General features: G+C 30.9%; 1 pseudogene; it reads right to left on the reverse strand.

Annotated features, from left to right (window-relative positions):
- Nucleotides 1–972: 972 nt before the first annotated feature.
- LOC131670586 (uncharacterized) lies at nt 973–11,171 on the reverse strand (annotated as a pseudogene).
- Between the last annotated feature and the right edge of the window lie 628 nt (nt 11,172–11,799).

Below are 11,799 nucleotides of genomic sequence, written 5' to 3' on the forward strand. Positions count from 1 at the left end.
ATGTAAATCCTTAGCCGAAACCTTACAGAAATATTTCAATAAACGTGGCCGAAATATTTCGTGAAATGATAATTGAAACATTGTACATAATACTTCAGTTGATTATTTCTGAAATATTTTGGAAATGTATACAGAGAACATTGCATTTCGCTTACGCGAAAGATTTCAGAAATATTACTCATATAAAATATGAATGTATATTTTTGAAATAGAATACGAATCCGTCGAAAGAAGTAAACAAGCAGCTAATGTTATTGAATTTGCAAGATAATCAGTTGGTATATTGATGTTGACATCGCAAAAACATACTTAATCCTATTAAAAAAAAATATCGGTTATGTTCTCTTTATTAATAGTTATTGTAATATTTGTATGAATGTATGTATGTGGATGCTAAAATTTTTAAACATATTTTTCTGTATGATTTTGTGAGATCTTCCATGAAGGGAAAATAAAATGTCCTTGTATATCGAAATGATTCTTGAACGCAAGCAAAGTTCTCTAGATACATTACTAAAACATTTCAGAAACGTTTCAGTGAAATATTACGTGCAATGTTTCAATCATTATTTCGCGAAAGATTTTGGCCAGGTTTCTTGAAATATTTCTGGAAGGTTTCAAAAAAGCATTCACATTTTATTTCGGAAATATTTCTGAAATATTTCGTAAAATCTTTCGTCCAAGCTAAATGCAATATTCTTGGTATATATTTCGGAAACATTTCAGAAACGTTTCACTGAAATATTATGTGCAATGTTTCAATCATTATTTCGCGAAAGATTTTGGCAAGGTTTCTTGAAATATTTCTGAAATATTTTCAAATAATATTTCTCGGAACATTTCTATGAACTTGTTGAAACATTTTTTGAAAATATTTTTGTGGAAATATTTTGAAATGTTAATATAATATTTCAGAAAGTTTTTAAAAATATTTCAGTGAAATATTCCATGAAAGATTCATCTTGAAATCTTTCATGCTGTGTGGGGTATATCATCAATTACACGATCTCTTTCAATGTCAACATTAGAAGGTACGGGTTCTTCGTCATATGGATCGGTTACTTGTTCTGAATGTTCTTCTTCTAACGATACTTCCGAAGGTTTACGCCAGAAATTAATATAACACACATAATGGTATTGAAAGAATTTTTCCTTAAAGGACGTGTAAGAAGTCGATTCGATACTGCTCCACCAAGTTCATCATTTTTTGTAGAAGCTACTTTTAAAATATGCTGGTAAGTATATAAATGTTGTAAAGTAGAAACTTTTTTGTGATAACGGTCTAATAATTTATTGCAAATAAAGCAATATCCATCAAAATTAAAATCATTTGAATCGTTAGAAGCTGTGGGTGAATATAAGGAAGGTATGGAAGATTCTCTTTTTCTTTTACTCGTCGATTTCAACGCAGAATAACGTTTTCTATAGCTTTCGTGAAAATTGACACTTTCTTTCCCTTCCCATAGTATGTGTTTTTCATCTTCTCTACTTTTACTTTTATCTATAAAAGTTTTTAAACCCCGACAATGCACTTGTACGATTGTATCTATATTATTTTCTAGGGGTTCGCCACAGATAGTGCACGTGGTTCCATCTTCCATTGTTAAAGAAAACTAAAAATTATTATACATTCTGTAATAAATCTACGATAAATGAGATTTGACGAAATATTTATAGCAAAGAATCTTATGGCATATGAAATCTAAAATATAACTAACATAACTAATATAAAGGTAGTTTGCTCTTATTGAAATAATGAATAACTCTGAAAATGTATTGATCAGAAATAATGAATAACTCTGAAATGAGTATTGATCAGAAATGTTTATTCTTTTATAAAACATACGTTAAATTAATTGTTATTCTCTGAGGATGGTAGACTAACTTGATTATAGCGAACTACTGATTGAACATTTTCGGATCGGGCAGTAGTTACATTGTCTTCCTCTCTTTGGGTGGACGATTCTGCCGGGGTTTCGATAAATCTTTCACAGAATGCAAAACAATTTGGACATAATCTAAGTACGCACTCTTTAGAAGCACATACACAATTTTTACAAATACAATGGAATACTCGAAGCTTAAATAAAATACAAAGTATTGCAATTGTGGCAATAGTATACATAGTATAATGAAAAGTACTGTGACCAGTACTTAACCATGTGCGATAGTGCCGATTTGATGTATAGATTTCCAGCTCTTTCGTGACATCTTCTATCTTTTTTCCAGAATGTAATATATCAGACATATCAATGGACTTAGATGTAAGTACAGGAAGTTATAGGTCTGATGTATTCAGAGCGATCTTTTCAATCGGTAGAAAATCAATGTTTATTTTATATTCAGAAATTTTTGTTTTGTTACCATGACTTCTAGGTAAATATTCATGATGCTGAGAGTAACCTTTAGAATTAGATTCAAGTTGGAATATATTAGGTTTAGTAACAGATATTGCTATACTCGAAGACATGCCACAATTTATCATAATATTTTCTGACGTGTTGCCCGGTAAAATATACCAACTAAAACTGTCATTTAATGCTAATACAAATTCAGATTGTAAATTATTTTTATCATTTTCGCTTGGAAACTTCTTATATGCATACGTATAAAAAAATAAACCTGTTCTACTTACTGCGATAATCCTATTAGCACAACAGAAACTGAATTACACAAAACTCAACACTGGTTTTGAAGAATTATTTTTAAATGAAATCTTTCTTATAGATTTTATCGATTGCCGTGGTGGCATACATGAGAAGCAGAACGATACTGATCTTTGATAGGAATCGTTCTGAAGCTCAAATCATCGATTGCGAATGAAGAAATCCAAATATTAAGCATATATAAACCATTGGTGACATTGTATATGTGAATAAAGAGGTAAATATAGTATGACTTTCAAATGTATAAACATTTGGTGACAGTTCATTTGGATATATCACTGCGCAGTTTACGTTATTTTAAAGTGGATGGAACCGATGGAAAAAGAAGTAACCTTCATCGGTTACAAATTTTCATTTCAAAATTTTTTTGTCTTTTATGAAGTTGAATCACCATTATTTGGAATCTCGGTTTTAATTAGGTTTAAATAAAATAATAACACAACACAGAAATACATTTTTTATGTAATTACACGGGAAGTATGCATTTTCATAAATCAACATTTTCTGGCGCTCTAAATTATTTAATATAATTCTCACGTCTTTCAATATAATTAGAATATCATCTCACAATATTTACGACATTGGAAGAACTAAAAATTTTATGAGCGACATGAAAAGCCCCTGTCCAATTGTGTGCAACTTAGCTTACTATAATCAATCACTCTCTTGCGAAGAAATAGATATTCATCGCATGTTGTATCATAAATTTGATTATTATACACTTACCAAGTATTTAAGCCGAAAATATAATGAAATTTGTCTTTTATCCAAAAATAGCAATATACGATAATTAAGTAAACATTGCAAATGTAATTTTGTAGTAATTTTTAGGTACAAGTCAGCTAAATATGGAAATACAACTTTTTAAGTAATTTTTTTTCAAAAATTAAAACATAAAATATAAGTATACCATCAAAGGGATGTACAGAAAAAAAATGCTTAAAAAAAGTATGTTCAATGGGATTCGAACCCGCTACCACGAAAATAAAAAGTGATGGTATGCTTTAGGTACCTCGGCTATCGTCACATGTCATTTGAGTGATATGGATGTTACATATGTTCATTAAGAAGAGGTGGGGCTTACGTTGAACTAATTCGTTTAAGTACTTGTGATAAGAGTATTTTTCAGATTAGTTGCAAAGAGAGAATCCTAAAAGATCATAATAAGACTTGTTTCCGACCACCGCTCCATCGCCGGCCACCAAATATCGAAAATGAATTCAAGCGCGCGTACATGCACGTTTCTCCTCTCCGGCTGCTAGAGGCCCACGATTAGCGAGTATCGTCGATTGTCTGCGCACGCTTGGAGGGGCGGCGGAGGAGAGCGAAACTATACTGCGCCTTCCCCAGCTTTCCCCTTCTACCTTATTCACGTAAAGTTTCTTATTTATTTTTTATCCCAACATTTTCCACTCATCGATGTCGGGTACATCAGAAACAATGTTTCTGATGTAAAATTTCACGCTCTTTCGATTGGTGCATGTTATTTAGTCGTATGTTCAGCCGTTCGCGAGATACAGGCGAAAACAAGTTTCAAACGTGATTTTCTCATAGAACCCCTGGACCTAGAACTCTGCAAATTTCAGAATCGTCTTTTTCGACCTCAATTTACCATATATAAATATAAAAATGCATCCACTTCCGTGACAAAAACATTTCAGGCCTATTTTTACTGGACTATAAATGCATCAGTATTGAAATGGCACAAGGGTGTGGTAGGTTTAGTAACTGAAAGCCCAAGATAGTTGTTGAGAAGCTATTCAGTTAGAAAAAAGTTGAACTTTAGAGAAGGAGGCGTAAGTGTTTTTTAAGATAACCATTGCCATTGCTAGAATTATAAAAAAATTATAATGTCTTGAGTTGACTTTGACATAAGGTATATTATGTTATTATAATTAAGGTCGAATCAGTACAACAAAAATACAGTAATTAAATTACACCTAAATGTGATAAATTATGTATATAAACTTAAAAATTAAACGATGTATATGAATGCTAAAATGTATGTATATAGTGAATTAAACATGTGATTAATCATCATTCATAGAGTTGTAAATTTTAGTTGCATATATGAAATTGCAACGGTAGTCGATTCGATTAATCGATCCGTTCGCGATTCGTTTACTCGCGATGTTAGTTGGAACGACTAAGAGAGAGAGGGCGCGCGAAAGTTTGAAAATAGGCAGTTAAGCCTCAGCTGTTTTCGCGAGAATACCGCCAACTTGTTTTGCACTCTGTTTCGCCGTTTTTATAAAGTTTGCCTGGGATTTAATAATACGTGCGAGTGTAGCGAGGAAGCTGAGTAGCAGCAACCTTATAGCAGCAGCAGCAGTAGCATTTCAGCAGCAGCAAGCAGCAGCAGATATTAGCATCGAGGCAGTGCAGCTGACTGATCCGAGGAGCATCTTTAAACTTCGCTTCAACAATTACGGCTGATTACCGTAATTGCACCGCAGGGTAGGTGCACCTCCCTTAATTATTGCGCGACAAAATACTTTCGAAAGTATTTTGTCAATCGTAATCGTATTTTTTGTATTCGCGCCGCGCGTTAAATTTCGCGGCAATTTTCAAATTCTCTCTCTCTCTCTCTCTCTCTCTCTCTCTCTCTCTCTCTCTCTCTCTATCTCTCTCTCACCGAATTATTATTTATAATTGTGAATCCTATCGCTTGCGTGAGTCTTTTGGCCCGAAAAAGACTTGGAGTTTTTATTGATTAAACTTCCTTAATTTTATTCGCCGTTTACGTCATTTCGTTTCCTATTAGCTTAATAGATCTATTGGGATCGGGAAAGTTCGCGTGAGCGCCATCTCGCGGACAATGGCGCAAACCGTGAGACTAGGCTGGCAAATCCAATGACAATATACTCCATTTTATCTAGTCAAAAAATACGAGGACAATAAATGTAATATTTTAAGTTGTTTTGAAGGTTAATCACAACAAATTTCGAATTAATGTTGCTTAGCCACGATGAATTGTTGCTTTTTGGCAATTGTACTGAAGCTTCTCGTAATTTTATTGAAGGTAAACGACTCTTCGATACTAAGCACATCTTAAAATATGGGAGAGTAGATAATACAAAGTATACGGTACTTGCATTTTGTCTGAGAGGAGTTGGTATGAAAAAAAATTTCATGAAATAAGAGGAAAAATTTGTGAATTTGGCAAAGTTATAAATATGACTTGCACTTGTCCTGCTGGACAAAGTGAAAAGTGTAAGCACATTATGTGTTTATTGTTTTATCTTAAATTGTTAACCGGGGAAATCCCTTTCTAATTACGCAACATATAACGGGCGCGTCCTTTTCCACTAAGACGTGTATGAATGACGTATTACCATAGTAGTAGTAAAATATACGTCCCGCCCGTTCCAGGGCGCAATATAAATATTGAGGACGTATTCATATGTCCTACCCGTACCCGATATTGTTTACTTTTGACGTATTTATACGTCCCGCTCGGTAAACAGGTTAAAGAGTAAGTAAAATTGTGGTGTGTGCTTTTTCATAATTATTGCTACTACTATTAATCAAACTAAAATATATTCGCAGGAATGATATTGAAAAAATAGAATTATTTTCTTGTACAGATGTTGAGTGTTACTGGAAAACGCCTTACCAAGAATTGTTAAAAAATTATGAACCCTGACCATTGGAAGAACATCAATGTTTTGCTGAGCTTCTATCAAAAGCTAAGAAAATAGAGATAAGTGATGAAGTACAAGCAAAGATAAAGGAAAAGTTTTTTGCAAATAAGCAGTCTGCTCTGGGCAAACACATGTAAGCTAGTATGATAGTTTTTGTGCCGTTAATTGTTATATTGGAAATAATTTGATGAACTTTTTTTATAGACCTAATGTAAGAGCATTTTACACTCGAATGTTTCAATTATTTTTGTATTATTTTTAATGGATGATCAATTGACTTTACTATGTGATAATATTTTTTAGATTTTTGATACATATTTACAATAATTTTTCAGACAAAACTATTTTCTCTTTCTGTTGTTAAAAATCATTAACATTTTAGTTGACATGATTTAGAGTTGGGCGTCATGCTCTTTTGAACCTTCAAAAACCTACGATTAATATTGAACACAATAAACTTGCTGGACAACTATGTATTATTTATGACAATGAGTCTTTATATCTTGAAAAATTGTCTGAAGTTTGAGTGAAATCATTAAGTCCATGTTGCCAGTTATTTTTAACAAGATTAAACAAAGATCCTTTGGAAATATGTGTTAAGAGTAAAAATTGCAGAAAAAATTGGAAGTTTGAGAGACAATTCAGAATTACTGGCTCAAGATGTTATGGCATATATACGCATATTAGTAATAAAGCACCAGATTGGAATAATAAGGCTCTAAAATATTTTTACTCAAAAAATTTGAAAAATAGATTATCGGAAAAAGACATTATAAACAGTATAAAAAATTTCGAATATGCAGTTAGTAAATTCAGTAAAAGAAATAATAATTCTGATTTGACAATAGATGAAAACATAGACATAGAACCAAAAAACATTCCAAAAATGAGAAACATTTTAATTAAAAACATTGAATTAGCTTGTAGACAAACAAATCATATTAGTACATACGAGAAAAAAATTACTAAAGATTACAAAAAAACTCAAGAATTTTTAAAAAATAATAAGAATTTATTTTTCACACGATCAGATAAGGGTAATGTTTCGGTATGTTTAAATAAGGATGATTACATGAAAAATATGGAATTATTGTTGGCTGATAAAGATACATATAAAATAGTTGAAAAAAATCCGTTAAAAAATCTTCAATCAAAGGTTTATCAGATATTATCACAATTAAATGAGGAAGAATTCTTGGATCAGAGATATAATAGAATCAATCTCACACAAACTAATACATTTTTAGCGAGAGCGTATGGATTACCTAAAATACATAAAAGTGGTTGCCCACTTAGACCAGTTATTTCACTAATAAATAGCCCTACTTATTTTCTTTCAAAAGTATTAGATAAAAATCTGAGAAAATGTATTGAACCACCCAAATCATATATTAAAAATAGTTTTTCATTGATAGATAACATTAAAAAAATATATATTCCGGATGATTATAATTTATTTTCGCTCGATGTAAGTTCTCTTTTTACGAACATTCCCTGTGATTTGGTTATCAAAAGTTTAGATAAACGTTACAATAGATAAAAATCACACTCAAAAATTCCATTCAATACAATAATTGATATTACCAAATTCATATTTGATAATACTTATTTTTGTTTTAATAATAAAATATATAAACAGATGTTTGGTTCTCCAATGGGATCCCCAATATCGCCATTATTTGCAGATTTAGTCATGGATGACTTAGAAATTTATTGTTTGGATCAACTTAAAAAGGATTTTGACTGTGTTCCAATTTTTTATTACCGTTATGTTGACGATACAATTTTGTGTATAAAAAAAGAACATGTACAATCAGTATTAGACATTTTTAACAGCTATAACAGACATTTAAAATTCACTTATGAAATAGAACAAAACAACAGTATAAATTTTCTTGATGTAACTATCTACCGAAATCACAATTCTATTTATACTAATTGGTATCAGAAACCACTTTCGGCAGGCAGACTATTGAATTACAATTCTAATCACACTATTCAACAGAAGAAAAATATTATTTCTAATTTAGTTGATAGAGCAGTACGTTTATCAGATCCGACCTTTCATGATGCTAATATTGAACAATTAAAAAAAACATTATTACAAAATAATTATCCGATTAAATTCATAAACTCAAATATCAATCGTAGACTAAGACAACATAGATACAAACAAATCAAAGGTATTATTGAATCAGTTCACAATAATAAACAATATAATCAAGACACTATACTACCACTGCCGTTATGTGAGAATTTTTATTATAATTGTAATTCTATCTTTAAGAAATTTAAAATCACATGTGTTCCTATTTTAAGCAAAAAACTCAATAATATAATTAAACTAGGCAAGGACAAATTGTCAAAGTGGGATAAAACTGGAGTCGTTTACAAATTCAATTGTAAATCATGCCCTGCGAATTATGTGGGGGAAACAAAACGTAGTTTAAAAAAGAGAATTAAAGAACATAAAGATTCAATAGGAAAAAATAAGTTACCAGTATCTTCTCACATAGAGAATTTTCCTAACCATGAATTTGATTGGGAAAACACAGTTATTTTGGATAGAGAATCAAATTACAAAAAAAGAATTACATCTGAGATGATTAATATTAATATTAGTGATAACACGATTAACAGAAAAGAAGATGTGAAGCTTCTCAATAAACAATACTGTCGGATTGTAAATGTTGTAAAAGAGATGCGCTCTTGTCATTGAATTTTATTTGTGTGATTCGAATTGTTCGGGCATCTCCGTTTCGTGCTTGACTCTGATTGGTTGTTTAATTGCTTACTATATTGACATTTCTAGTATATAGACAGTTGTACCACTTTGAAATTCACAGTTTATTTTATATCTCTGACTTTTCGGTTTGTTTCTGAATAGTAAAAATATTTTATTAATTAACATTACTATGACTTAGGTTTTCTATAGTTGTGAGTACGAATGATTTTATTATTATTGTTAGATGTGTACTGTAGTGTTATGATCATGTCGATTTGTTTAAAAAAAAGTTTTTAATTGTTCATAATTTTTTTAATAAAGTTTTCCTGAAGAGGCCATGAATTTATGGCGAAACGTTGAAATTTCAAGAGTGTTGTTTTAATTACATGAAGGATTTTCCTTAACCATTGTTTATATATGAGATTAGTAATATTTCGAAGGAAAATAAAATATATTATAATATACTCAAAAAATGTTTCAACGGCAGTAATGAAATATGGTACTGTGACTGAATCCAAAGCTTTAAAAGCTTATGAATCCTACAACCAAATGGAAGTATCAACGTGTGGCTTAGTCGCTCCTCAAACTAATCCTTGACTTGGATATTCACCTGATGGAGTCATCTTGGAAAATAATCAACCTATAATATTGTTAGAAATCAAGTGCCCAGTCGAAGGTAAAAATGTAACGGCCAAGGAACTATTGCCTAAACTTAATTGTTTCAAGAAATCAGAAGAAGTTTATCAATTAAAAAAGAAACATTTTTATTATAGCTAAGTACAACTGGGAATGGTTTTACTAAATGTTAAGTCAACTGATTTTATTATTTATTCTTCTTTAGACAATACTTTGGAAACGATAAGAGTAAATTTAGATGACGAATTTGTTATCAAATTGTTGGTTAATCTCAAGCGTGCATATTTTGAAAATATGATTCATTGTGTATGTTTAAAAGAAAATTTGTGTAACTCGAAGATTGAATAAATTGATTTACAATCGAATATCGCTTTTCTTTGTACTACATTACATTAATAAATAGCTTACCAAATATTTGTTAAATATATTTATTTTGCTTTATCTTACAAAAATTTTTCATCTTTAAATATAGGTGCTCCTTAATTTACCAATCCGCATGCAATTATAAAATTTTTTTTAACTCTTGGAAAAAGTGCACTAGGCATTTTTTCACCTAACACTTTGAATTCCTTTATTCGTTGATTACCGCGTTCAACATGCACGCGCGCGCAAGCAATAGTTGCATTTTCTAAGGCCTCTTTTCTTGTGAATTGCACCTTGTCTTTTAAAAAAGGGGGTATAATTAAAATAATATCTTTTTGTTCACACAAATCATCGACTAAAAATCCTCGGTCAAACATACGAGCATCCTTTTTATCGAAAAGATCGGCCCAAAAATACTGGAATCGGAAACTTTTCCTTCGTAGACTTTGCTTACAAAACTTATTAAACCACCTGGTGTCACAGCTGTCATAAATTTTGACGTGCATTGAGATTTATAGTGTGAATATGTATGAATTTGACAGCAGAGCTTTTGTGGAATGTGTATGGCGATCTCTGTGCAATCTATAACTGTTCTAACATTCTTAAATTGTTCACAACAAGCTGAAATATTTTTTAATATTTCATTTTTTGAAGGACATACGATTGCGTGCTGAAGAATTACACTTAATATGTTAATAGTTGAATTAACAATATTTATCAAAGTTCTTGATTTGCATTTTTTGAAAATAGCACCTAAAAATGCATTTTTTGAAAATAGCACCTAAAAATGCATTTTTTGAAAATAGCACCTAAAAATGCATAACCAACATTTTGCTTCAATTTCATCATTGTCACAATTATTTTTTCTTTTGTAGATAATTTACTATTCTTGTTTTTGCCAATGTGCACTAAATCTACTAATTCAACTAGATCATTCAATGTTGACAAGTTGAATATGCCCGTTAACGTGCTCATTTCGGAATCAGTTTGTATGAAATCAATGAAGGCCAATGAAGAATTTATTGGAGTATTAGAAAGCTCTGGTGCTTGATTTTGGGCATCTTTATTTTCAATCGCATTGACAGTTACTGTAATTCTGATCATCTGTGGATCAGTTTGAATGCTTGCGTCTAGCATTTTCGGTTTCATCGGAGAGCGCGTATTTTTAGCAACACGAATATCAATAGAATCTTGAATTTCATTATTTATTATCTTCTGTAATATATTAGTCGCGTCACCTGCGTTTTCTTTTTCTATATTGTTAAATTCGTTGCTATCAGTTACTTTCATTAATTTTGAGTTTCTATAATTAAGTCTCTCTTCTCGTTCTTTTCTTTTCAATTTTGATTGCATATCAATTGCTAAATTCAACGAGGGAATACTGTTTGTTTCTTCAACGAGGGTATAGCTGTTTGTTTCAAAAGCCTCTTTGATCCTTAAATAAATTTACAAATCACAAATGCCATCATATTACAAAAAAGTTTTGTACAAACAACGTATTATTTAATTTACCAGTTATTCTGAAATAATCTTCAGGTACAAAATGTTTGAAGCACACTTGCCAGGTGTGTTTAACCTCCCCTGTTATTTATAATGATTTAATCCATAAATATCGAAGATTACACTTTTCAATATTTCCAAATAAATTTTTTCTATGAACATATTTTGCAGGCGAAGGTAGAGAATGAAAACTCAGTGAGCTATCCGTGCAAGCTCGAGAGTTGCAATTTTTAACACAGCAAAAAATTCTAGCTTTCTTTTGTAA

This window comes from Phymastichus coffea, unplaced genomic scaffold (assembly GCF_024137745.1).
Source record: "Phymastichus coffea isolate CEN01 unplaced genomic scaffold, Cenicafe_Pcof_1.1 PCOF00008, whole genome shotgun sequence".
Taxonomy (NCBI): domain Eukaryota; kingdom Metazoa; phylum Arthropoda; class Insecta; order Hymenoptera; family Eulophidae; genus Phymastichus; species Phymastichus coffea.